Here is a 27,717-nt window from a genome sequence, read left to right on the forward strand (position 1 = left end):
CGTAACCTTAAGAGACAAGAAGAGAGCAGAGTGGATTAGGGGACAAACGGAGGTTAAGGATATTATAGTTGAAACAAAGAAGAGGAAATGGACATGGGCCGGGCATGTAGCGCGTACACAGGATAACTGATGGTCATTAAGGGTAACTAACTGGATTCCCAGAGAAGGGAAGCGGGTTAGGGAGAGACAGAAGGTTAGGTCGGCAGACGAGATCAAGAAGTTTGCGGGTATAAATTGACAGCAGCAAGCGCAGGACCAGGTTAACTGGCGGAGCATGGGAGAGGCCTTTGTCCTGCAGTGGACGTAGTCAGGCTGATGATGATGATACATTTAATTGAAGAGTACTGCTTCGGCGTAGGCCGGTCGGCTTCGGAAACCGTGAAGTACGAATATTTGCTAAGGGGTGCCAAGTCCTCCCCGTGTTAAACACGAAAGAGTGGATTTTAAGCCCCTCCTCCCCCCTCCCTACATGGTTCGGTAAGGCTGCACCCGTGCCCCTCCACCCACCGTGCGCAGGCCTATGACCACTACGTAGTTTTTACATCCACTTGACTGTGGACAAGAAATCAGCACTTGTATAAAGACATCAATGAAATTGTTTTAATATGAACCAAGTTTTCGTGATCGCCTAGTTTTTTTCGTCATTTTATCAAGAATCTAGGGTCATTTTGTAGCACAGACAGTAAGGAAGAAACAGAGAATCGATCATTTGCGAGCATTTATAGATAAATTATGTTAGAGTGAGATGCCTTAATTTATTGGATATGATGAGTAAGAGATTCCAGAAACCGCGGGTAGATCAATGGTCGGGCGAACTACGTTCTTCCCTTCTTCCAAGCGTCCCCTCAGTATCGTAGCGATTCTGCCTTTGCAGATGATGCCCGCCGGGCGAGTTAGTTTCCTTTAGGATGATGAAAGCATTTTAAACAAGCAACATGGATGACATTAGTCTTGCACAATGTGGAAGTGGTTGGCGAGGTACGATACAGTGACCATATAATGGTACGGTACCGAATTCACCTAGACTTGTTGAAGGAACGACAGAAACTGATACGCAACAAGCCAATTGATGAGCTAGCACTGAGAGGAAAAGTACAGCAATATTGAGTCTCACTCAGAACAGGTACTCGGCTCTTATTGAGAAAACCATCCTTAGCGTTGATGAAATGTAGGATAGTCTCACAAGTATCATTACGAAATGTGCAGTGGAAGTTGGAGGTACAGCAATTAAAAAGCACTGAAAAGCTGTCCCAGGGAATGAAAAACATCATAAGGAAGCGTCAAATTGTAGAAGCCTCACGTACAACAGAAACAAATGAAGTTGGCAGAGCTCTGGAAGTTGATTATGAACGGTAAATTATGCGATGCAAGAAGGTATGAAATGGAGAGGATTTAACACGTTCTCAAGAATGAAGGCAGCGTCAAAAGTGTGAATAGGAAACTCGGAATAGGCAAAAATCGGAAGTAGCTCCGCCACGGTGGTCTAGTGGCTAAGGTACTCGGCTGCTGACCCGCATGTCACGCGATCGAATTCCGGCTGTTGCGGCTGCATTTTCGATGGAGGCGGAAATGTTGTAGGCCCATGTGCTCAGATTTGGTGCCTGTTAAAGAACCCCAGGTGGTCAAAATTTTCGGAGCCTTTCACTGCGGCGTCTCTTATAATCGAATGGTAGTTTTGGGACGTTGAACCCCACAAATCAATCAATTAAAATCGGATGTATACACTAAGGGACAAAGAAGGCAAAATTACTACTAATATGAAAAGGATACTTAAAATAGCGGAGGAGTTTTACAAAGATCTATGCGGTAGCCGGGAGAACCACAACTTTAATACTATAAGAACTAGCAGTAATCCAGATGACACACCACCAGTAATGATAGAAGAAGTCAGAAATGCCTTGGAGAGCATGCAAAGACGCAAAGCTGCTGGTGAGGATTAGATAACATCAAATGTGCTGAAATATGGAGGAGAGATTGTGGTAGAAAAACTATCCACCCTGTTTACGAGGTGTCTCCTGACAGAAAGAGTACCAGTGTCTCGTTAGAATGCTATCATCTTAATACACAAAAAAGAAGATGAAAAGGACTTGAAGAATCAGGCCGATCAGCTTGCTCTCCGTAGTATACACGCTATTCAAAAAGGTAATTGCTAACAGAGTCAAGAAAACATTAGGATTCAGTCAACCAACGGAACAAGCAGAATTTTGAACGGGCTACTTAACTATCGACCACATTCATACTATCAATCCGGTTATATAGAAATGCTCAGAATACAGCCAACCACTATACGTAGTCTTCATTGTTTACGAGAAAGCGTTTGATTCAGTAAAAATATCACCAGTCGCGCAAACACTGCGAAATCAGGGCGTCGATGAAGCATATATAAACATCCTGGAAGAAATCGACAGGGGATTAACTGCTACCATAGTGCTTCAAAAACAAACAAGAAGGGTGTAAGGCAGGGGGATAGAATTTTCTCAATGCTATTTACTGCGCGTTTACAGGAAGTTTTCATAGGCCTAGAATAGGAACAGTTAGGGATACGACTTGATGGAGAGTACTATAGTAACCTGTGCTTCGCGATGACATTGCATTGCTAAGTAACTCAGAGGACGAATCGCAACTCATGATTACGAAGTTGGACAAGGAGAAGAGAACTATTTGTGGTAAATATAATCTGCAGAAAACGAAAGTAATGTACAACCTCGGAAGAGAGCATCGCCTCCAGGTAGGTAATCGTGCACTTCAAGTTGTAAAAGACTACGTCTACTTAGGGCAGGTAATAACCGTTGAGCCGAACCACGATATTGAAGTGACTAGAAGAATAAGAATGGGGTGGAGCACATTTGGCAAGCTCTCTCACAGTATGACAGGTAAAATGCCACTATTTCTAAAGAGGAAGGTATATAACAGCTGTATTTTGCTGGTACATAGCTACGGAGCAAAAGCCTGGAAAATTACAAAGAGGGTTCTCTTTGAGGACGACGCAGTGAGCAATGGAAACAAAAATGGTAGGTGTAACCTTAAGAGACAAAAAGAGAGCAGAGTGAGTTGGGAACAAACGGGGGTTAAGCATGTCATAGTTGAAATCAAAAAGATGAAATGGAAACGGGCCGGGCATATAGCATGTAGACAAGATAATCGCTGGTCATTAAGGGTAACTAACTGGATTCTCAGAGAGGGTAAGCGGGTTAGGGAGAGACATATGGTTAGGTGGACAGATGAGATTAAGAAGTTTGCGGATGTATATTGGCAGCAGCAAGCGCAAGTTCGAGTTAACTGGAGGAACATGGGAGACGCCTTTGTCCTGCAGTTGACGTACCAGGCTCTTGATGATGATGATGATGACCACCCTTTTAGTGTTGCTATAGTATGCCTTTATGCTGTCAGCTACTTTTCTTTGAAAAAAAAAACCGACTCCTAGTTCTCTTCTATGAGCGAAGTCAGGATAGCTAAGGACGTTCCCATTCTGTAGTGCTGTATAGACCTCATCGGCCCTCCTAAACTCACTCAGTGCTATTACATCCCAGTTAGCGCCCTCAAGCTCCTAGACTAGGGCGGCTAGAGTAAAATGCAGATTCTTTCCAATGTTGTAGAAACGAACTCTCAGCACTCGGCGCTCGAAACGCACCAGGTATAGCAGGTGGTACATATAGCGAGGTGGTATGGCAAAGTGGGAGACGAAACGTGCTGCCGCTATTCCGATAGCGGTGATTGACTTGATTATCACTTGACGATCAAGAAGAAACACTGAAGAAGTTCAAGTAGGCTGAGAAAACTTGTGTTTACAGGCTGTAAAAGTGTTACAGAAGCATGGGCATGAACGTTACAGAAAAAAGAAAACAATTTGAAAACGAACCGCCTCCTTTAGGGCAACTCTACTGGATTCGGCAGAGCTGACGGTGTCTAATACCTGAAGCCGGGTTCAGAATGCTTGGCAGAGCTGTGGGGCCTCTTATTTCCTCGTTGTTCCGCCCTTACAGAATTCTTGCGAATCGTCGCCTGCTGTCCACTGAGAGGGCAGTACACTATGTCGATCAAAAACCCCATCACAAGGAAGCCACCTTCATGCGCGTGGGGGCTCAAGCCATGTCCCCGAAAAACCCATAAACCAAAATCCAAATAACACAAAACTGGAAAAGTCCTAAAAACGTGGACAAGCTCCATGGAGCAAAATTATCTTAATCCCGCAAATACACTTGGTAACTTGTCCCACACTGTTGTATGACGTCCCATGAATCCATCACCCTTCAGGAGTGTTCTGGCTGAGTTTTCGAAATACATGCATCAAAGTCTGGCACACGGCACAGAACACTTGCTACTTATTTAGAGTTCACTTTAGTCACAGTCACAGCGTGCACTGCACACACACACACACACACAAGGCGGCCGCCTCAGCTCCCTTTTCCTCACCCTGGTTGCCCTCGAGCCTCAACATAAAAAACTGCTCGCTAACGCTTCAAGGATGAAATGGTGTGAAGTCTGTCACAACAACTTTCATGTCATTATCCACCTCACGCCATGCAACTGACACATGGTGCTGAATAAATTAAATAGCCCCCAGGGTCAAGTGTGGCAATGGAAAATTCAAGAGGAATAATGTGACCATGGGTCACAATCGCGTAAGCGCCCGTAAACCCCATATGGCGATCTTTCGGTGCGTAGACAGCTGTAACTTAACGTCCACCTACGGCAAAGCCACAGCTGCCATCAACGTCATAAGACAGTGTAGTCATTCTAACATATTCATTGTGTCCTACAACTGCCATGGTGGTCATGCACAGCGCGCCTTTTTGTTTGCAATCCTGAGTTCTTCAGGCTTCAAACTCAGCCGGTCACATCGACACGCCTGTCCTTCGCTGTGTGAACTATCCCTCCGGCAATGCACCGGCGACCCCCTACGCGGAGATGCCCTCGCAAATTCTCTGCCAACAACTGTCACCACAGCGAAAAATTCTTGGCTACCACCACCCGGATGCCATACCTCTTCACGCAGTAATCGCTCATGTTCTGAGTTTAACCAGCCACATACGACAGGTTCAAGTTCAGCGGTATTCTCACCGAGCAACTCGACTGATTGAGTCGCTGCATCATCCCTGAACATGTGCGTACCCTGAACGGTGTCTCGCTGCAGCGTCGCGGGTACTGAATCTGACTACCTCGGAGCTTGATGATCACGCAGCGGTCGTCAGCCCATCGCCACGAAGGCTACTGTGTAGCGGACGGACGAGTGGCCTTATGCTCTGCAGTGTTGTTCCCAAGTAACACCCCTAGTATGCCCTTGACAGTCAGTTCGCACTGAAATTCCTTATTTGTTCAGAGATCACCCTCAACTACGTAGTTAACCTCCATGACCTATGTTGATGTTTCCCGACCCTGTTCCTCTGTCGCAACTTTCAACCTAGTGGCCTCAATTTTTGCAAAATTTAGCTGTCGTTGAGCACCCAGTGGCGTTATCCTACCAACCCGAGATTGAGCTCCTTTTCCATGTGGGCCAATCATGCGTTAACGCGACGTCATAAACCACAGGCGTGAAATATGGGGATTCCGCAAACAAATCAATTGCTGCCATGCCAAGCGATACTAACGCTTGCTCTGTTACGAGCCTATTGCGGAGATCCTCTGCAAATTTGAGATTGACCTCTTTCATCCACGCGGGCCAATCCAGCGTTAATTCTGTGTCGTACACCCTACCTGTTACATACGGCGCAGTGGCATAGCGGAACAATCCTGCCATTAAAAGAGATATTTTTTTCGGCTCAAACACGAACATAGGAGTGAAAGTAAATGACGCCGAAGCAACTCACTGTGTTTTCCTGCCCCTTCCTGTTCCGGATGACCTGGACGCAACCATGTTCACTGATGGTTGGCATGGAAGTTGAGTGGGCATGGAAGCATGGCCGTAGCGATGTTCTTACGCCTCTTGTTCGTTGCGCGGATCGTCACGGTTTGCCCTTGGCTGAGCGCCGTCCCCGTGACGCAGTCCTGTACTGCTGCCTCGAGTAGCAACCCGGTAATGGCGGACTTGCTTCGCTGTCCCACCGGTATCTTGAGCCTGCTATCATCAAGGAACGCAACCAGCTCTGCCACAACGAAGCTATCGCAAGATACCCTCGGACTCAGCCTATCAGCATCTACGTCATCGCTCCACGCCCCGTCAAGCCATACAAAAGGGCGTCCCACGGACCACCTTGCCAGTGGGCATGGAAGCACGGCCGGAGCGATGTTCTTACGCCTCTTGTTCGTTGCGCAGATCGTCACGGTTTGCCCTTGGCTGAGCGCCGTCCCCGTGACGCAGTCCTGTACTGCTGCCTCGAGTAGCAACCCGATTATGGCGGACTTGCTTCGCTGTCCCACCGGTATCTCGAGCCTGCTATCATCAAGGAACGAAACCAGCTCTGCCACAACGAAGCTATCGCAAGATACTCTCGGACTCGGCCTACCAGCATCTACGTCATCGCTCCACCCCCCGTCAAGCCATACAAAAGGGCGTCCCACGGACCACCTTGCCAGTGGGCATAGAAGCACGGCCGGAGCGATGTTCTTACGCCTCTTGTTCGTTGCGCAGGTCAGTCATCCTTCTTTTCTGACCTGTAGATCCTACAAGTCTGACAACCGTTTTATTGTCGTGGTTCTATGCCCAGGAGGCGTTCTTGAACCTTTTTGTGCATTGTCTTTGGTGATATGCGGGGACATCGAGCAAAATCCCGGGATGCCAGACGAATTACTGAAATTAGTTAAGGAAACCAACGAGCGCTGTATAAGGATTGAGTCTAATCAATCCAGCAAGGCAAAGGCGATTGACGAACTAAAACGTGGCCATGAATCGATGGTATCTACTGTTGCGAGTATCAGCACCCGCCTAGAAGCCGTTGAAAAGCAGGCTGCCAGACTTGAGCTCTGCCAGCTAGATCAGGCTGGTGCTGATGTTCCAAGGTGCCGTCTGCGTGAAGAAATAACCACGTTACGCGCAAAGCTTGATGAGGCAGAAGATCGATCAAGGCGAGATAACTTGCTGTTTTTCGGAATTAAAGACAGTCCTAAAGAAAGCTGGCAGGAATCTGAAGGCCAGATTATCTCGTTTTCTTCTGAGATACTGCAGCTGCAAATTCCTGCAACCGACATTGCGCGTGCGCATCGGATAGGCCAGTATTCAGTTGACAAAAACGGTCCCATTGTAGTTAAATTTTCTTTTTTAAAAACTAAAGAACTGATTCATGCAAAAACATCCTTGCTAATTAACACAGATTTTAACATAAGAGAAGATTTCTCTCTTTCTACGCGCATTGCACGTAAAAAGCTGCTTCACTTCGGCAAAGGCTTGAAAACTTCGTACAAACTGCGCCACAACAAGCTTATTGCAGATTCTGTTCTTGAAGTTAGTGCAGTTGTTTCCTCTCTTCCTGCGGTTGCCTCTCCGGATGTTCCGTCTGGCTCTACATCACCGAGGTCGACGCGTTCGGGACGTGTGTATAGTCAGCCCAACGGTAGCTAGGATAGTGTGAGGGGTTGTGGCTGTACGCACAATGTTTCTGTTCTGTATACTAACATCCGCAGCCTATATCAAAAGAAGGATAGACTTAACGCATTAATCAATGATTCTGAAGCCGATATCGTCGTACTGACGGAGACTTGGCTCACGAGCAAAATATCGGTGGATGAGTTATTTCAGTGTGACAAAAATTTTGTGGTATATCGACGTGATCGCAGTGACAGGACAGGTGGTGGTGTACTAATCGCAATCAGTGACCAGCTAAAATCTTTCAATGTCTCTGTAACTACAGACCTTGAAATGATCTGGTGCTGCCTAACGTTCAATTATAAGATTATTCTTGGCGCCGCTTATCGGTCTCCATCCTTTGCTACCGGTTTTTGTGAAGGTCTTCACGATAGTTTGAATCAAATTGTGGTACGATATCCCGGAGTAGAAATTGTTTTGGTTGGTGACTTTAATTATCCCAATATTCAATGGCTGCACTCCACTCCTTTAGTCGAACCTGCATCTGCTGATGCATCATCGTTTCTCGACGTTTGCTCCCTTTTTAACTTATCCCAGCTTGTCGATCAGCCAACCCGTGTAACACCGAAATCATTGTCTTTGCTTGATCTCGTCCTGTCATCTGCCGCAGATATTATTTCGTCAATAGCACACATTCCCGGCTTGAGCGACCATGATGTAGTGCAGTTCGCTCTTTCCCTTCCTGCCACAAGAAAACAGAAGCGCATAAAAAGCATCAGGGACTACAATAGAGCCAACTTCGAAGCTATTAATACGGGGCTTTGTATTTTTCTTGATAGCTTACTGCCACGTTATAGAGAACTAAGCGTTGATTACATATGGAATTTCTTCAAACAACAGGTCTATCAATTAATCACCAAACATATACCGTTGCGGCGCGTTTATAGTAATACTAATGCTCCCTGGTTTACCCGTCATTTGAAACGATTGTCTAACAAGAAAGCCAGGCTCTATCGTACTACCAAGAAATCTACTGGGCAGCAACGCTGGTCAGCCTACAAATTAGCAGCCGCATCTTACACCAACGCCCTTCAAACTGCAAAACGTACCTTTTTTCAGTCAACTCTACCGTTACTGTTAAAGACAAATCCTAAGCGTTTCTGGAGCATAATGAAGCCTAAAAACGACACCACAATAATCCTGGTTGATAATCGCGGTGTACCAGTTTCTGGCCATCTCTGCGCATTGCTGTTAAATAATAGCTCCGCCAGGTCTTTTTGTAACCCGGTTGTAGATAATTTTCCTGATCTTCAGTGTGTAAATTTTTCCCAATGGACCCTATAGTTTTCGATCCAACTGGAATTTCTAGCGTCATCAGCAACCTGAAACTGTCTTCTTCATGTGGCCCTGACGGTATTAATTCGAAATTTCTGAAGAATACTAAAGAGTATATGTCGATTATATTATATTGCCTTTACACTAAATGTTTCGATGACGGTTACTTGCCTAAAGATTGGAAAACGGGCCGGTTGGTACCCCTTCACAAATCAGGCGACGCACATAACCCCTCTAATTACCGACCCATCTCACTTACTTCAGTTCCTTGCAAAATTCTTGAGCACACAATTTTTTTCCAACCTTGTTAAGCATTTAGAATCAAATAAGTTCTTCCATTACTCGCAGCACGGTTTCCGGAAGGTATTTTCGTGTGAAACACAACTAATCACGTTTACTAACGATCTGCATGTATATCTTGATTCAGGTTTTGTGACTGACTGCATATTTCTAGATTTCGCAAAAGCATTCGATAAAGTAAATCACCAGCTACTATTACATAAACTCAGCCATTTGAAAATTGATCCACAAGTACTACAGTTTATCCGAATCTTTCTTGCTAACCGCACGCAGTTTGTATCCATTAACGAAACTGGCTCTCCCGAGGTGGTGGTACATTCAGGAGTACCTCAGGGTTCTGTGCTGGGGCCTTTACTGTTTCTAATATACATTAACGACCTGCCTTCTAACATTTGTTCTCCAGTGTGCCTTTTTGCTGATGACTGTGTGCTTTACCGTAAAATTACTAATGATACTGATATTGCCTCTCTACAATCCGACCTTAACAACATTATTTCCTGGTGTAACCTCTGGCACATGGATCTTAACGTTTCTAAATGTAAATCAATAAGAATTTCGCGTAACAAACTACCTAGCCCTGATTACTTTCTTAAAGATACCTTACTAGAGTCAGTTGAATCTTACAAATATCTCGGTGTGCACATAACCACTAACCTATCCTGGGCACACCAAATTGAATATGTAACATCTGATGCAAACCGCATGCTAGGCTACATGAAAAGAAATTTCTCGCTGTCCCCGTCTTCCTTAAAAAAGCATCTATATATAACCTACGTGCGCCCTAGGCTTGAATATGCTTCCTCAGTTTGGGACCCTGGCTATGTAACACTATCTAATAAAATTGAAGCTGTGCAAAACCGCTCCGTGAGGTTCATACTTTTCAACTATCACCGCACTTCCAGTGTTACTAACATGAAATCCAGCCTTGACCTTGCTACTCTTGCTACTCGCCGGAAACTTGCTCGCCTTTGTGTGCTGTATAAAGCGTATCACCATAACCCCATACTTAAATCACGTTGGCTAAATCCTCCTATTTTCCTATCTGAACGCCTCGACCATCATTACAAGGTTCATATTCCGCGCCAAAATACCGTAACATACTCCCATTCTTTTTTACCAAAAACATGTCATGATTGGAACAACCTGCCTGCGTCACTAGTCACGATTACTAATCAGGAACGCTTTCGGGCGGTACTTGAAAATTTTATGCATTGATGTGCTCAACGCATTTTTTCCCCTAGTTTTGTTTGCTGCTGTTCGGTTACCGTTCATTTGTGTATCGCAGATTCGTTGTGCCGTGTTGTAATATTTTTTTTATTTTTTTTCTCGTTACTTTCTTTGTGTGTTAGATCGTCATTGCGGTATTTTTTTTGTCGCGGTGCTTCCTTGTTTGATTTTTTGATTCCTTGTTTGATTTGTCGCGGTGCTTCCTTTTTTTTAGATATTGTGTAAGCGTTGTCATTTACACGTTCTTCTCGAGTGTTGTACGCATGTACTGAATGTGATTTGTTTTTCACGTTTCAATTGTATTTTTTGACTTCTAAACCCACTCCCCTCTATAATGCTGTATGCCCTGAGGGTACAATAAATAAATAAATAACTAAATGGTGGAGTTGTAAGTCGCTGCCGGTGATGGGTCACCGAGAGCTACTTTGTACCAGTCACTCCACATTGTCCTCCGAGAAGACAAGGAAATCTGCAGCGTCCAGCTGCCGCAGCTATACTGGTGGCAGCGTCTCGCAATTTCTTAGTCTGTAGTCTCGCTCATCTTCTTCCAATCTTCGTTAACTGAAAGCTGATCTTGCCGGCTGCGCCAGTAAAATTAAGGTTTTTTGTGATGTTGAATAAACCAACTCTCACCACTCAGCGCCCGAGAGGCACCACTCGAGGTGGTATAGCAAAGCGGGAGACCTAACCTGCTGCCGCTATTCCAATGGCGGCGATTGACTTGCTGGTCGCTTGACGATGAAGAAGAAATGCTGAAGAGACAGAAAGAGAAACAACTTTATTCGAAACGGAGAGTTTCCGAGGAATTATATCTTCTCCCCTAGATGGCAGGTAAGAGTATTTGGGTCCTAGCGGCATCTTCAGCTTGCCTGATAACTTGTAATTGGTCCTGGACGTTTGAGCTTAGCAGCGTGGTCTCCCACTGCTGTTCGTTCAAATATTTGGTGTTTGACCCCTTCAAGAGGTTAGGGCAAGTCGAAATAATGTGTTTGAGGTCCGCCTACTGATTGCAGCGTTTGCATTTGTCGGGGTAGAGATCCGAATTGCAATGACTGTAAGCAGGTGGGTTTGGGAAGGTGCTTGTTTGTAATAGGCGCCATGCTGCCGCCTGCTGTTTATTTAATGAAAAGTGTGGTTGAGGGTAATGCTGCCTCTTTAATCGGTAGTGTTTAGTAATTTGATTGTATGAGACCATGCGCTGCCTCTCCACACACGGGCATCGCGTCACTCTTGCACCTGTTCGGCTCTCGCTCCCTAACTCTCGAGCTAAGGTGTGCGTAGTTTCTTGCCCGGAAGGGACGAGTGAGCGGGCGGCCATATAACATACACGTGGCGCTCTTCATGAAAGTTGGTCCAAATTATTTTCGCCGCTTTCGAGACCCTACCTTAAGGAAAATTAAGAACTGCTGTTTTATAGTCGCTGATTATAACACTGCCTGTTGTAGACGCAAGTGCCAACAGTATGGCTGCTTCCTCGGCGATTTCAAACCTTCCTCATTTAATGGAACTGCTGGCCAGCTTAATTTGAAGCGACCAACGCCATGTGTCGACCGTCCGTATACTCCGCCGAATCCACATAGACCACACCCACGTCGTTTTGAAACTTCGTGTTTAGTGCTTCCGCCCTGGCGTTCTTCCGCTCCCGGTGATAGTCGGGGTGCATGTATATGGGTAACGGCGGTATCTTGATGCGCTTTCTGGCTTATTTCAGGATATCGTATTGATCCCCGCTTTGGCGAGTGCACCTGATGCCCAGTTTGTGCATTATGGTTCTTCCTGTGTCACTTTTTGATAGTCGTTCACATTGTGCAGTCATATGAGCCTCAATACGGCTAGCTTGTTATGCATACCTAGTGCTTCAAACTTTTTGTTAGATCTAGGGATTGGTAAGCCGAGTGCTTGCTTTTATGCTTTTTTGATGATGCATTCTATCTTTAGTTTTTCCGCTGCTTTGAACTTTAGGTATGAGGTCATATACACTATGCAGCTGATGACGAAGGCTTGTATGAGCGGCACCAAGTTGTGTTCTTGTATTCCGTAATTCTTGTTGGTGATCCTACTGATTAGACTGACGGTCTGCTGGGTGTTGTTATACAGTTCTAGTTAGCTGAGAAAAACTTGTATTTACAGACTGTACACAAGTTACATAAGTACAGACATACGTTGCAAAAAATAAAACACTTTGGAAAATAATCGTCTTTTGTAGGGTGACCATACGAAATTCGGCAAAACCGATGGTGCCTAACACCTCAAGCCTTGTTCAGAACGCTTGGCAGAGCTCCGGGATCTCTTCTGATTCCGTCATTGCTCCGCCCTTGCACAACTCTCTGTGAATAGTCGCCTGCTTGTTCACTGATAGGACAGTACACTTGGTCGATCAAAAAACCTGTCACAAGAAAACTACCATCGTGCACTTGGGGGCCCATGCACTCTCCCCAAATAACACATCAAGTAAATAGTAAATCACGTGAAACTAGAAAAAGTAATAAAATCATGGGCAAGCTTCGTGGCGCAGAGCTACCTAAACTAGGAGCTACTAGGCTTTTACGGCCATATACGGCTTCCCTGTAACATGTCACCTTTTTGTTGACGGGGCAATAATCCGCCTGTACCCTGTGCTTTGTAAGAGGAATCGCTCGTTGATCGCGCATGGTTCTAATTACGAGTTCGTTGGCAAGGATTAACGCGGGAGCAGTCGAAGACATGCCACTGCGACAATACGCACCAAACCGACTAGACGCCCGATCATCGTGTCTTCAGCGACGCTCTCACGCGTCCCCAACCCACCGCTTCCGAGAGCTACCGGAGCTAAACCGGGCCGGGACAAAAGGTTGTTGGTGACCTCCAGGTTTTCGCAACGCGCTTCCTCGATGCGTATTGTGTGTGCGAACTCAGCGTGCGGTGGCACCGCGTCTGAAGTGATGTGAGGAGTCACCACGCCACATTGAGCCTTGGAAGAGGCCTATTATTACGCCGGCTGAAAGTGCAGTGAGCCAATTAGGAGGTCATCACGAAGACGTTTCTAGTCTCATTCCTTTAGTTGCCCACGTGAGAGAACGTTTCCTTTTGCTGAGTTAACAGGAACTCGCAACACTAGGCCATCTCGGGCACTGCAGAACTACGCGGGGTACCATGCTGGTGCCACACTGGCTGCATTCACGGCAAATCCCGTCGGACACGCTTCGACCGAGTGCAACTAAAGCAATGCTGCCCGCCATCGGCTGACGTGCCTCCCCAAGCTAACGACTCAAAGTAAATAGAAGCAAACAAGAAATGCCTTGCAATCTACGCAGCCGCACAACCTTAGCCGGTCCAGCAGCCAGACTTGCCTCACTAGATAAGGTTTTAGCAATAAATGTTGCACACTTCAGGTTCCAATGATGGCCTGTTAGGACCCACAGATTCTTTGCGCCCTCTGCTGCTCTGCAGATCTGACCACCGCCATGGTCAGTTACTTCGCATCCGCTGAGGACTGAGGGTCGTGAGTTAATTGGCGTATGCATGTGGGAGGTAGTCGCTAGATACTGCACCAGGGCAGCCAATCCTTCTTTGGTAAGGGAGTGAGTTACCGGCGGTGGTCAACAGCGAGGCCGTACCCCAGGCCTCTCAATGCTGTTCCATCGCCATGCAGACTTTTGTTTTCATCCGGTTGGGAACTGCGTGGTACAGGGATTCAAGCTGCGGACCTCTTTCATGTGAGGCTGATTCTAACCACTACTCCATCGCTGCATCTTGTTAATTATCGCAACACTTGTGAATGATTTACTGCTAAATATTGTAGCTGGTAAAAAGCAACGACATTAGCCACTAATTAAGTATTTGCTTGTTCTGAACTTAAAAACATACACGAAGTTTGCTGATTTCTACAGCTGGAGAACTGTTGCACAGATTATTGATTTTTGAAATATGACAGTAAGATGGTGTGAACACTATTATCAATACTACTTCACAAGCATATTCGGAATACCGTTTAGGCCAGAATGTTTCTTAACATCGAAAGATAATATAACGTTATGTACTCAAGACGCGCCTAATTCAAGATTACCAAGAGCAAGCAGCTTGCTGCACGCAACAAATGTAAAAGGGATGCCACTAGTGGTGAAGGAAAACAGTTTTGAAGTACATAATGAAGCGTCTGCCTTTCATATTTCACCGTTTTTGGAATAATGTTCATAAAAAATAAACTGTGAAGACAAAGATAATGCAGGACAAGTTGATCTCTAGAACCTGGACGGATTTTTTTAAGAAACGCAACCAAGCCATTGAAAGGTAGTATTTTTATCCTCTTTCATTAGACAGTCTGCTTTACAACAATGAAATAAAGAAGCTTTATTATTGGACTTCGATTGATGATTCTTATGTAAGAGCTCCATGTGAAGTGAGAAAAATTGTTTATTGTGTTTTGGGTTTCATTGCTTCAATTATTATACTTTTAGGCATAAACTTCACTAGTCATTCATTCGGAAGGTCACAAAACTTGGGAGCAGCGTATTTTCATTACGAAGTTCACGAAGAAAACGTTCAAATGTCTCAAAAGATGAGGGTAAAGTGTTCAATGCGAAAGTGCCATCCACATTAAAAAATTCGAAAATGTTTTGATATCAGGTCTTTGAGGATCACACACTAACTTTGAGGTGACTTCAACAGCTTTATAGTACGGCAATCTTTTGACGACTTGAACTGTTGCACCGTACAATACGATCTCGCAGCCGTATCAGAAAGTAATGTTGCAGAAACTTGTTTTCGTCTTATCTCTCAAACCTGCAAAACACCGGTGTATGGGAATACAGCCGCTACTCGAAGAAGCAGTGTTTGTCAAGTGATCAGCATTTTGAGCTTGTCGGCTGCATGCTTGTTATTTGGTCGTGTGCTATCGGAAGCTACGAAAAGGCAGCGAACTCACTAGTTCATCACGCACAGTAATCATGTGAAATGACGATAGGAAAGAGCGAAGGATGGTATTGAAGCGTTGAAGAGAACTCAAAAGATGGAGAGAAAGTCAAGAATATAAAAAATTGGGGGAGGTTCACCAGACTAAGTACAGTGTGCTACGCTACACGTGGGGAGAGCGGAATAAGAGAGTAAAAAAGAAAGAGAAAGCAGGAGATGGACATTGCGCAATACACACACGCCACACACATATTGAAGAGTCTCGTAGGCGGTCACTTATTGATGTTGCTTTCGAGAAGTATAGAAGTACTCGAGCGGTTCTTGAGCTGATGAATTGTAAGACCACATACCCAAGATATTTTCCTGAGCAAACGGATGATCATTCAGTCTTCTCAAGGCACACTCGTGATCTTCTTCGAGATCGGGACAATGCCAAGGGACATGGTCAAGAGTTTCTACGCAATCACAGCTATCACAGTTGGGGGATTGAGCCCCACCAATGCGATAAATGAATGATTTTGTAAAGGCTACGCCGATCCACAACCGAAATTTATATTTCTCGTATGTAGACCATTCAAAAGTGTGCGTTTAATCATGTCACGTGAATCTTTTCACTGGTGCCACGATGAGCGCAAAAAAAACGAGAAACACCAAAAAGAGATCAACGTGCACAGTTGTGGGCTGCCAGAACCTGTTTAGGGTCCTTAAGACACAGGGCATGGAAACAAGGCCACAAGAGAGTGATCGAGACACCCTAATTGCCGCTCTGAAAAAACCCAAGGCTGTAGAAAAGAAGTAAGTAATGCATTTGATGCCCATCCCAGGTAGCACAATACATTAAAGTAACGTTGCATTTTTGTTGCCAATGCTGAAGAAACGTTTTATGTTTTCAAACAACGTTGTCTGAACGTTTTACATGAAATGTATAACGCTCTTTGTTGTATGTAAAACGTTAAGTATATATTAGAAATACAGTGTTAAAATAACGTTGATTGTGAAACATTAGTGCAACATTCAAACAAAACTTTGAACATTGAATGTTATATCTCAAATATTAAAGAAATGTTAAAATTGCACAAAAAATCAACATAACAGGTAAACATTTCAGCAATGTTCTTGTAACATTTTACCATCATTATTTGCCGAAAATGCCCATTAACAAGAAATTTAGCAGCAGAGAAATACTTCTTGGTGTACAAAACAACATACAGAGAAAACATTATTTGATTTAAGAAATGAAATTCGTTTTTGCTAAGTGACACCAGATAATGATGGTTGCAAATTCCATATATTGCAGTCAAGTCGTGGCTATTCTTCAATTGATATTGCAACTATTCTATGCATGCTTATGAACTGCTATTACTGCTTGAAATGTCATGCGCAGCTGCCTTTTGGTCATGTATTTGTAGTAGCTTTCAAGTTTCTCACGCATCACTGTGGTATATACTTTAATAGCCAAACTACCATGGACGTTGGCACGAATGAGTTGAGTCTTGGGGGGGTTCCATTGCAGTGGGGGAGTGCTGGTGTGGCTTGGGCAAATGATGCTTTATATTTGCATGCCCCTGCTGATTCCCTAGAACACTGGTGACTCACAAAAGGTTGTCAAAACAGTAATGCAATTTATTTATGGAGGTCTCAGCGCTTTACATGAGGGAGTGAGCCAAACAATAACTGTAAATAAAACAAAGATGCTAAGGCTTCGCTAAAGCTATCCAAGTTTGAATGGTGGCGATGCTCTTGGAAAGACTGTTCTAGTCCTAGGTGGTCTAGCAAAGGAGCGACAGTGGGTCATGGTGCGAAGAAGAGGCAGGTACTCAGCCTTCTGGTAATGTGTGTGGGCTGACGTATGATGAGCAGTTTGGAAGTTATATTGAAATGTTTGCATTCGGCACTACAAGTACATTCTAGTGATTGTGCATTGCAGGCATACATTATGTACGCTTGGGTTAGTCCTTATCTAAGCAACACTAGCTGGTACAGTACGAGTAACACTAGAGTAATTGGAACAGATTAATATAACTTCATGGTTTAGGTCAAGCTCCAGACTACATCGTACCATGACCTCACCAGGCTTTTGCGATCCTTTAGACATCTATCAGCGAAGCTGTTTAGGAAATCGCGAGTCGGTGGCAGAAAATTAATATTATAACAGATATATGCCTCTGTGCAGCCTACCAGAAAACTATCATCATCACAAATGGGTATGTGTGACCGAAATTGAAAAAATCTCACTCGTCTCTGGTCCACTATTAATGATGAAGGCAACAGTTAGCCCAACAAATCACTTCAAAGAAACAGCAAACCGAAGACCCCTGAGCCCCTATGAGAAAATACTAGGAAACGAGAAAAGCAACAGCAGCAGCGAGAAGACCCGAAGCAACAGGCCTGTGCTAAAGACATGCCTGTTGATCTATAAGAGGTGTGGACGCTCAGTTTCAGGGCGAGTTTCTGTCTCTGGAATTTGAATAACAGTGTCGTGCCTGTCTATGGGCTTCTCTGATCTGAGAATAAACGTAATAACAACCTAGCATCACCTAGCTAAAGCATAGAAGCAAGCAGATAAGTCTTCACAATCGTCCAGTTTTGCTGTTTCAAGTCTTCAGCGGTTTAGTACAAGCTTTGCCAATTCTTGTATGCCACGGCATTAAAAGGTATATAAATATTGTGTATAGTTTCCGCAGCCACCAGAATCTGAGTTAACTTATGGGGCTTTTATAATTAACATGTCAAAACATTTCTCATTTCAGTAAGAATGACTGTTTCTAACATGTATGGTAGCGTGAGAGTATGAAGAATGCTGTTCATTCTGGCTTGTTTTCAATCACCATCTCCACATCAGCAGCCAAAGCTACAGCTCATTTTGACAGAGGCAAAATGCCAGAGGCCCATGTGCAGTCGTCAGTAAGCTTAGCTCGAATGCTCCCCAACAGGACCTGAAGCAGTTTGGTTGACACCAGCGCCACGCAGCTTTGAGTTTTGTTGCCGAGGTGTTACGCATGCATGCCGACTAACAATCCAAGCTTACCGAGCTATAATCTTGGCAACAGTGCCCAGTGTTTCACGGCTGACCTCAGTCAAACCAGTCAAAGACACGCTGTGGAGCATTCGAGTGAAGCTTTCCGACAATTGTACCGTGCAATGTCGTTTAAGAACACCAGATTGTTGAAATTCTTAAAGCTCTCTGCTACAGTGCGCTCATATTCATATTGTGGTTTTGGCTTGTAAATGCCCCGATAATATTATTACTATAAATATACAAAGCGAAACATAAGGACATCACAGTGAGAGTAGTCTGGCTGTTTAATTTTTAATGCATAAAAGAAAACAGAGCAGTAAGAACATACAACATAAGCACTCATGTTGTACGTTCTCTGTGTGTAGTCTACTCTTGTTCAACAATATTTCAACAAGAGCCAATACCAGATTTCACACCGTTTCTGTCATGTTCACCTTGAAATTGTGTTAAATGAATGGAGATATTGCAACTTGGTCAGGATTGTAGGCACTGCGTTAATACAATGAGGTTAGTTTCTACATTTCATCGGGAGCACAGCCCAAATGAATTTGGCCAAAAATGAGGCGTCCCATGAAAAGCATTACGATAACGTAACTCCTTAGCCAGAACAGCAACAAGGAAGCTACATATATGGGACGTAACGCAATTGTGCGAGTAACACACCTCGTAGGCAACTGCATGCAGTCGGCCACTCCGTCAAAATAGCTGAACACTAGTTAGGAAATGCCCAGCAGAAAGTCAATCCGTGCACATGATATTGAAACCAACAAAATATGGTCAAGGGCCACATTCTCGTCTTCGCTGCTTTGGCGAATCATGAATGCAAAGCGTGAAAACAGCGTGCAAAGACAGTGTGCAGCTGGGCTAGCTACCCTTGCTGGGCTGCACCACTAACTGAACTTAATTTGGTAACACGCTGAACACAGCTAGCACATTCCAGGCAACATGCCGTAAGGTGGGACAGGTCGGCATTGATCAACGCACCAACCACCTTCCGCGATCAAATAAAAAAGCACAGTAGGAGGGTGCTAAGAGTCTCAAGATCTGCGAAGGCCAAACTTTGCGTCGAATGTCAGCGTCCGCTGTATATACATGCCGCAACACGAACCCTACAGTTTTGCAGATGATGCACACACACTCCGTACGTTTCAAGACAATGCCCCACAATAAAGTTTGCTACAATTACGACCTTTACGACGCCAATTTCGCCAATGGGTCATTGCAGCTTTAGCACAGCTTGCTTTACGAATCTACCTACTGTAACAAGGCGTTGACTGTAACTTAGTTTTTTTTTACAATTTAAGCCACTACACGGGTGCAGCCCCGTTTTTAGCTCTGTTTTTGCTCATCTGAGAAAGTGGCGCTCGTGAAAACTTACTGCAGTTTTAAAATATAAACATATTTTATTTCGATAACAAAAACTTCCTATATGGAACAACAATCTGTTTTATTTTGCAAATTGTTTTTTGCTGACGCGCTAGCAGTCTTAATCAGATGCAGCACTAAATTTTTTATGTGTTGGCTCAAGTTGGCAACCATGAAAGCGTCTTTCTTTTTGGCTCGTGTTGCTGGTGTTTCTTCCAGGCTCCTTGGCAAGCGTAGACTATCGTGACGACGAGGCCGGCGCGCTTTTCGTTCACATTTGTGAAGATAGTGAAGGTAAGGATAAATGATTTCATTGCAATTTGAAGCTGCTACTCTCGATGAAGTGAAACTACTGCATGCATGTAATACCAATGTCACGCGCTACCCCGATGTGGCTGACACAAAATTACAGGAGGGGTCAACAGTTCCCAGGCCACGCTGCCATAGGAATACATGAGATAGTGGCCTAAGAACTTTTGACAAACCCTTTACGTCAAAACCACGATGATAGAAAAACCAATCCTCGGATCGATTTTGGCGCAGCGCAATCTGAAAGTTGGATTGCGTTGCGATAGGGGCTGATTGCAATTGGAGGTGTCAAAGTAGCAGCACCTGATCCGGCTTAAGCCTCATCCAGATCGGCCCTTTTTGTGATCGTAACTGCTCGTGCGACACCGGTGCAGTCTGTTTTAATCGCGATCAGGTCCAATCGCTATTTGTGCAATGTGTGCGCCAAACTTGATTCGCATCAGACTGTAACGCAATGCATTGGCCAATTGTTTGCGATCAAAAGCGCTCTTGTGTCACCGGTTTTGCGATCGAGAAATGATCGGGCTTGATTGTGACCAGAAGTACTCTTGTGGCATTTGCATAACCTTTAAGTTGTGGAGAGCAGAAATGAATGCACACGGGCTGCTGTTGGAACCAACATTTTGAAAGTTTTTGCCAGGCCGAAGAAACAAAGCCGCTTCTCGAAACGTTCGCCCCAACGACACCCCGTGTTCGCAAATTTTTCATGTCTTCAAGCTTCCATTGTCCCTTAACTTCTCCCTTTACCCTCCGTGGCTGTATATCAGATGTCATACTGCTCAAGTCGAGGCCACGGCCGCCGCATCGCAAAGAGGCTAAGTACGAGCAAAGCTATACATTTCAATCCACATAAAAGATTCCCAGCTGGCAAAAAATTAATCCTGAGCACTCCCTTCTCTTTTGCATGCCATATTATCACCATTATAGCATTATAGCTCGTGTTACTGCAGTAGTTATTAGCTTTCTTTGTGTGTCAACCTAAATTGAAAACACTCGCTATATTATATGCAGGTATGAAACGGTACCGGAGACATTTACAACATGTCGGCGACAGGCAGAGAAAAAAAAGAGTTGCGTAATGTGTGCACGAACACTTCGCAGACATTGCAACTTCATCCTTTTCCGGACAGGATAAGAACTTCGCGAATGATGAAGAGAACAGAAGCAGTGATGTCACGAAGGCTTCAAATCAAGAGCATGTCAACCTTACAAATTCTTTCGCAAACATGTCAGCTGTAGAACAGCCAAGATTGGCCAGCAATGTGGCAGAAGTAGAGTTTGAAACAACTCAAGAAGAACAGCCGACCTTGGCCAGTGAGCTGGCAGTTTGGGCCTGTTAAACTGAAGCTTGTGCATCTCATCTAACGCTGCTGCTGAAAATATTGATGAAGCGCCACCCTGAGTTACCCAGTGACTCACGAACCCTAATAGGGACACCGAGGTTTTGCGCCTTTAGAAAATCGGGGACATCTGGTTTATACCACTACTTTGGTATTAAATCAACACTAGAACAAATGATACAAGCAGGCGGCATCACAAGAGATACCATCGCACTTCTCATAAATATTGAAGGGCTTCCCATTGCAAAGAGTTCAAGCAAACAGTTCTGGCCAATATTGGCATCTATTGAAGAGTCCAGTGATGTCAAGCCATTTGTCATTGCCTTGTTTGTTGGAAACACAAAACCTGAGAGCCTCCTGGACTACTTGAGTAATTTTATTGCAGAAGTGAACATGCTGGAAATAGAAGTCTTCCCTCAAGGTTACAAAAAGTTTACAGTTCAAGTACGTGCATTTGTCTGTGATGCACCTGCAAGGGCATTCTTGAAGTGCATCAAGGGCCATGGGGGCTATTACAGTTGCGAGAGATGTACTCAAGAAGCACTCTATCCTGAAAACTCCCGAAAAGTAATTCTTCCAGAGCTCAATGATCCACTGCGAATTGATGAAGAATTTCTGAACCAAGATCAGGAAGAGCACCATCGTGGAAATTCACCACTGACCGAGTTAAAAATTGCCATGGTTAGCGATTTTTCACTGGATTACATGCACCTTGTGTACCTAGGGGTTGTGAGGAAACTGCTTCACTACTGGTTTCATGGAGTACCTCATAGGTCAAAGGTTTCAGTACGTGTGCAGAATAAAATATCAGAGATGCTAATAAATTTGCAGGAGCACACACCTCGGGAAATGATCCGTAAGCCCCGAAGTCTTTGCGAACAGGAAAGATGGAAGGCCACAGAGTTTCGAAACTTTTTATTCTACTTTGGACCTGTGGTGCTATCAGGACGAATTGAAAAATGTTATTACCAGCATTCATGAAGCTGTGTGTGCCATTATCTATCCGCGCAAGCCCTGAGCTTTGCCACCTGCACATAAACTTTGCGAAAAATCTTCTCCGAGGGTTTGTCACTGATGCTGGACGTCTTTAAGGGGAGAGTGTTTACGTGTACAATGTACATGCACTTGTACACCTTCCTGATGATGTACAGAAGTTTGGCCATCTTGACTCATTTTCAGCATTCCCGCTTAAGAACTTTTTGGGTCAATTGAAGCGTGACTTGAAAACTCCAAATCGACCGCTTCCGCAAGTCGTGAAGAGCTTGTGTGAGCACAGTAAGAGTGACGTGTTCAAAGCAGCACTCCTAGAAAAGCAAGTAATTTAGCAAAAGCCGCATGATTCTGAACCTAACCCTCCAGGTTTTCAGGGACAACAGTTTCCCTGCATAGCTTTTTCAGATGTAGTTATTGAAAACAACATGCCCCGCCGCAGTGGTCTAGTGACTAAGGTACTCGGCTGCAGACGCGCAGGTCGCGGGTTCAAATCCCGGCTGCGGTAGCTGCGTTTCCGATAGAGGCGGAAAATTAGGCCCGTGTGCTCAGATTTCGGTGCACGGTAAAGAACCCCAGGTGGTGGAAATTTCTGCAGCCCTCCACTACGGCGTCTCTCATAATCATATGGTGGTTTGGGGACGTTAAACCCCACACATCAATCAATCAATTGAAATCAACACTGCTGACTCATGTCTTCTTATGAAAGTTGGGAACGTTGTGATTGCAACAAATATTTTATCAGATAGTGTTGATGTAAAGATATCTGCTAGATTTTTCAAGCAACTGACCAACTTTCATGCTGGTATTGTGGGGACAACTGAGCTCCATGCTTACCAGGCTTCGGACCTTTCAGCAGTCAACGCAGTATTGTCAATCAGCGAGATCATATCAAAATGCTGCTGCTTACCTGGTAGACAAGGTTTTGTTGTACTTGGTTATTTGTACTGGGTTCTTTAACCCAGTGTTGTACTGGGGTTCTTTAACGTGCACAAAAATCTGAGCACACGGGCCTACAACAATTTTGCCTCCATCGAAACTGCTGCCGCCGCAGATGGATTCCATCTCGTGACTGAAGCTAACATGCTCTTTCAAGATGTGGTTTCAGAGCGCATCTGTGTCGCAACTTGTAGGGATAACAAGAAACCATTCTTGCCCTCGTCCACACTAGCGGCCATATATAGCAGCCACCAGGGCCCCTCGGCATTTCCCTGAATGTGCAAGCACAGCGAGCGACAGATGGGAGGAGAAGTTGGCAGAAGTGTGTGATGAGTTTTATGTGCGTGGAGAGTCCGTCGGGCCCTAAAATAGTGGCGACCAGCGTAGAGGTTATTCTTCTTATTTGTGCCACTGTCATGATACAGGTGCGAAAAACAATTAAGTGGTTGCTGTGCGGGGCGATGAACAACAACGAAGAGGTCAAAAGCTTTAAACTTCGAAGTGCGGTCATGCGCAAGCAGGCAGCGAGTGACAACATATACCATCCTGTGACTACAATGGCACTATGTGATGTGGACCAGAAAGGTAGCACTATGGCAAGGCAGTGCTGACAGTGGTCATTATTGGTGGTTGGATGAAATTAAAGTTTTTAAAAACAGCTGCTGAGAACAAGTACTTTACAGAACTCTTACAAGGCTATGTGCAATATTTTGCTCCGCCGCGGTGGTCTAGTGCCTAAGGTACTCGGCTGTTGACCCGCAGGTCGCGGGTTCGCATCCCAACAGCGGCAGCTGCATTTCCGATGGAGGTGGAAATGTCGTAGACCCGTGGGCTCTGATTTGGGTGCACGTTGAAGAACCCCAGGTGACCAAAATTTCCGGAGCCCTCCACTACGGCGTCTCTCTTAATCATATGGTGATTACAGCGAACGTTGGGCTAGTTGGTGGTTCATACTTGGGAAGTAAAAACAGCGCCACAATATAGACAAGCACAGAGGAAGAGACGACACCGCGCTGACTCGCAACTAAACTTTATTTAAATATACACGCACATATATCAAGCTTTTGTCAAGGTTGTCCACGTGAACGGGTCAAATGCTTGATATGTGTGCGTGTATCTTTCAATAAAGTTTAGTTGCGAGTTAGCGCGGTGTCGTCTCTTCCTCTGTCCTTGTCTATATTTTTCCGCTGTTTTTACTTCCCAATAATCATATGGTGGTTTCGAGACGTTAAACGCCACATATCTATCTATCTCTACATGCATTATTGTGCAGTGGTGGTGAGTGGTTTTCATTGTCTTAACAAAAGCATCTGCAATGCTTATGCTGCTACTAAAGCTATTTTGTTTGTTTATCATCTGCAGTAATTCCTGAATATTCCTTGTTTTTGCAGAACAAAGTGCCACGGCCTGCTTATTGATCACAGCCAGGCCTTGGATGAGCATCGAGTGATGAAGTATATACGGGCATCATGCAATAAAGTATACTTGCAATCAAGACATCCAGTTCAGCTGAGTTAAAGCTGCTAAACAGCTGCAAAATGTAGAAAGTCTTTAAAACTGCTGATTAGAGTGCTTCGAATGAGTCTGTTTCAGTCCTTGAATATATATACAAGCCGCTAACACACATGCGTTCCATCAATAATTCAATGTACTTTAGAATACCCTACTGCATGTTGAAGACATGCTGCAGCAATGATTCGCAAGTTTGTCGCTTCAGTTAAAAGACTTCTGACAATGGGCCTGTTTTTAGCGTTGCATGAGCATAATTTAAATAACTCCTAATATTTTATAAATGTTACGGGAGTGTAACTTGTAACGTCACCTTTGTGCTTTGCTTAACGTTATGCAAACATTATCATAACGTTTTAATATTGTTTACATAATGTTCAAAATAACGTTATTGCTACGTTTATTCAGAACATTAGCAGAACATTTAGTTTCGATGACATTAACAATATTGTTTCAACATAGAAGCTGAACGTAAAAGTAACATTATTATAACGTATTTGTGCTACTTGGAATGTAACCACTCAGGTTAAAGTAAGAGTAACGGCAGCACAGAGCAAATATTGCGTGGCAGTGCGAACAAAGTGGAGAAAACTGGTGGTGAGGGCGCACTTGTACACAGTTATTGTACACCTTTATTGTTAATTTACACGATGATACTAACCTCTGTTCTTCGCGATTTCTCTCATCATTTTCGTTCTTATTCAATAACTTTCACTTTCCTATCTTGCTGCGTAAGACATATTCACTTGTGAATTTTATCTCAGGCAAAAGTATCTTGTCTACATTTCTCCGTGTTTTCGCTTTCCTAACTTGTTACCCGGCCGACCCGAATCACTTCCAACACTGCTAACACGCTTGACTTAACTTTAAGTAATCGTCCAGACATTGCTTTCCTATACTGTTCCTACCTAAAATGAGCAAGAATTATTTATTAGGTCAGCATTTATTTCATCCACCCAGCTTGAACACGCATAGTTTAAATAAATATTCGCAATTATGACAAGGCCAATGTTTATGCAATTAACAATGAATGCAATGTTTGTAACATTGATACTCGTTCTGTTCAAAATTTTTAGGATCTTTTATAAGGCAGGTACGTATGTTGACAGAAAAATACATTTAGAATACATAACCCTTTTGCTATAACTCCTACATTAAGTGCCTGTGTAACAAACAGAAAGCGGTACATTGCCTAGCACAGCGCTCTTCTTATCAAGCAGGTTGACGGTGCTTTATAATTGCAAACCATGTGTACTTATGTGCACTAAATGAAGCTAAAATTATTGCTTAAGCCTGGACACCCAGCAACCGCTGTGCATTATTTACATTCCAGTGCGAGATATTTGATCGAGTTCTTGTTTTTTGCACGAGCGCGTCTTGCATAAACTCTTTTTAAATTGACAGGCAAGTGATAATGAAGCTATGTAGATGCACCGCCAGTATGTAGATGCTATGTAGATGCTGACTCGACTTCACGACAAAACCAGAGGTGCAGTGGGGGCAAACCACGTGACTAGACGCACATAGCGTCACAGAAGACAAAACTTTAAAAGTTTTTGTCACTTAATACTGTACTGTTAGTTCCATACATAGCTTGATACAGAATCTGGAACGCAGTGGCAGAGCAACGCATACCTTCATAGGTAAATTTTCACAGTTTTCACTTTTGCTGCCTTTTCACGAAAGCTTTTTGCAATGTTATTCGCGTTCAAGTAATTGAAGTAAGTTTCAATTATATTGTAGTATTATCGCTTTTTTAACTCAGAAAAGAAGCATCGTGAATTCCGTCAAGGTAATCTATATGAAGCGGATCCGAAGCCTGTACTTTCCCCAATTCTCACTAGGGTACAAGCACCGCTGAAAGAACCTGCGAAGAGACTAGCGCCAGATTTTCCTCTAGGCATTATTGTATAAAACTGTATGGTACATTGCTTCTTGATGATGATGATGTGTGATGTTTTATGGCGCAAGGGCCATTTGATGGCTAAAGAACGCCAGGTCAGTCGACAAGTGATGCAAACAATGATCATGATAGGTGGCGTAAAGGGGCCTTAAACTTCCTCGCGCTAACGCGGGTAAAAACATCGAAGCCTTAAAACCATGACATTGACGTGAAATATGTGCAATAATACTAAATGGCCAAACGTCGTGATAGTGGGACAGTGACGGAGATGCAGCCTCCGCGGCAGCGACCTCTCTTCAGAGATCGTGCTATGGAGCGCCGAGGAATATCACATTAAAAGTACGTACATCTGTTAAAAACGCTAGCAATCATTTGTGGGGAAAAGAAGATTCTCTACAAATAAACATTAATGGGTGCAAGGGTATGTGTTGTCGGTAGCGATACAAAAGTCCTTTTTTTCTGAGAGAATTAAAATCACTGCACTGGACGAGGTTGTGGAGAACCGTGAGTGGTTCTCCACATCTCTCAAACAATTGTGCATTGCCACCAGACACAAAGTATGAATGTGTCGAGTGTGTGTGTCCTATCTGTAGTCTTCTAAGTGTGACTTGTGTGTAGCGTGGTCTGTATACTGTTGGCGAACCTCCAATTCTCGGTTTAACAACATGCAGTTTGTTTTCTGCCTGCCCGTCCCATAGGCGCTACCAGCATGCCCTGAGCTCCCATCGTAGAAATGGTTTCAGATCAAGCGCAGGGAGTGTACAGATGTATTTGCACCAGTGTTGTCTGGGGCAGATGCGGCCAGCTGATCCGCCAACACGTTTCCGGCAACTTCGCGGTGCCCCGGCACCCAGCAGACTACAACATGCCGTTTAAGAGCGTAGAGCGTGCATAACAGAGAGTATAGGGACACAAGGACAGGATTTTTATGTTTTCGCAGAAATTTCAGAGCCACCACTACGCTCAGCGAATCTGTGTATATCACTGCGTGTTGTAGTTGCAGTTTCTCAATATGCTTGACAGCCACAAATACCGCGTGAGCTTCTGCTGTGAAGATGCTTGTTTCGGTGCGCAGAAATACCGGAGTTGGAGAAAAATGGGCCAACAGCTGCATAGGACTCACCAGTGTGAG

General features: G+C 44.3%; 1 protein-coding gene, 1 long non-coding RNA gene and 1 pseudogene across 22 annotated transcripts in view; 2 read left to right on the forward strand and 1 right to left on the reverse strand.

Moving 5' to 3' along the window:
• Positions 1–27,717, reverse strand: part of LOC119174053 (uncharacterized) — a 461,603-nt gene that overhangs the window by 201,056 nt on the left and 232,830 nt on the right. The gene's annotated exons all lie outside the window — the stretch shown is intronic.
• On the forward strand, positions 18,932–24,670 carry LOC142818069 (uncharacterized). Its single transcript, XR_012895536.1, has 2 exons — positions 18,932–19,889; positions 24,565–24,670. It is a non-coding gene; the product is annotated as an uncharacterized LOC142818069 (long non-coding RNA).
• LOC142817186 (uncharacterized) lies at positions 21,131–22,941 on the forward strand (annotated as a pseudogene).

The sequence above is a fragment of the Rhipicephalus microplus genome, chromosome 5 (assembly GCF_043290135.1).
Source record: "Rhipicephalus microplus isolate Deutch F79 chromosome 5, USDA_Rmic, whole genome shotgun sequence".
Taxonomy (NCBI): Eukaryota; Metazoa; Arthropoda; class Arachnida; order Ixodida; family Ixodidae; genus Rhipicephalus; species Rhipicephalus microplus.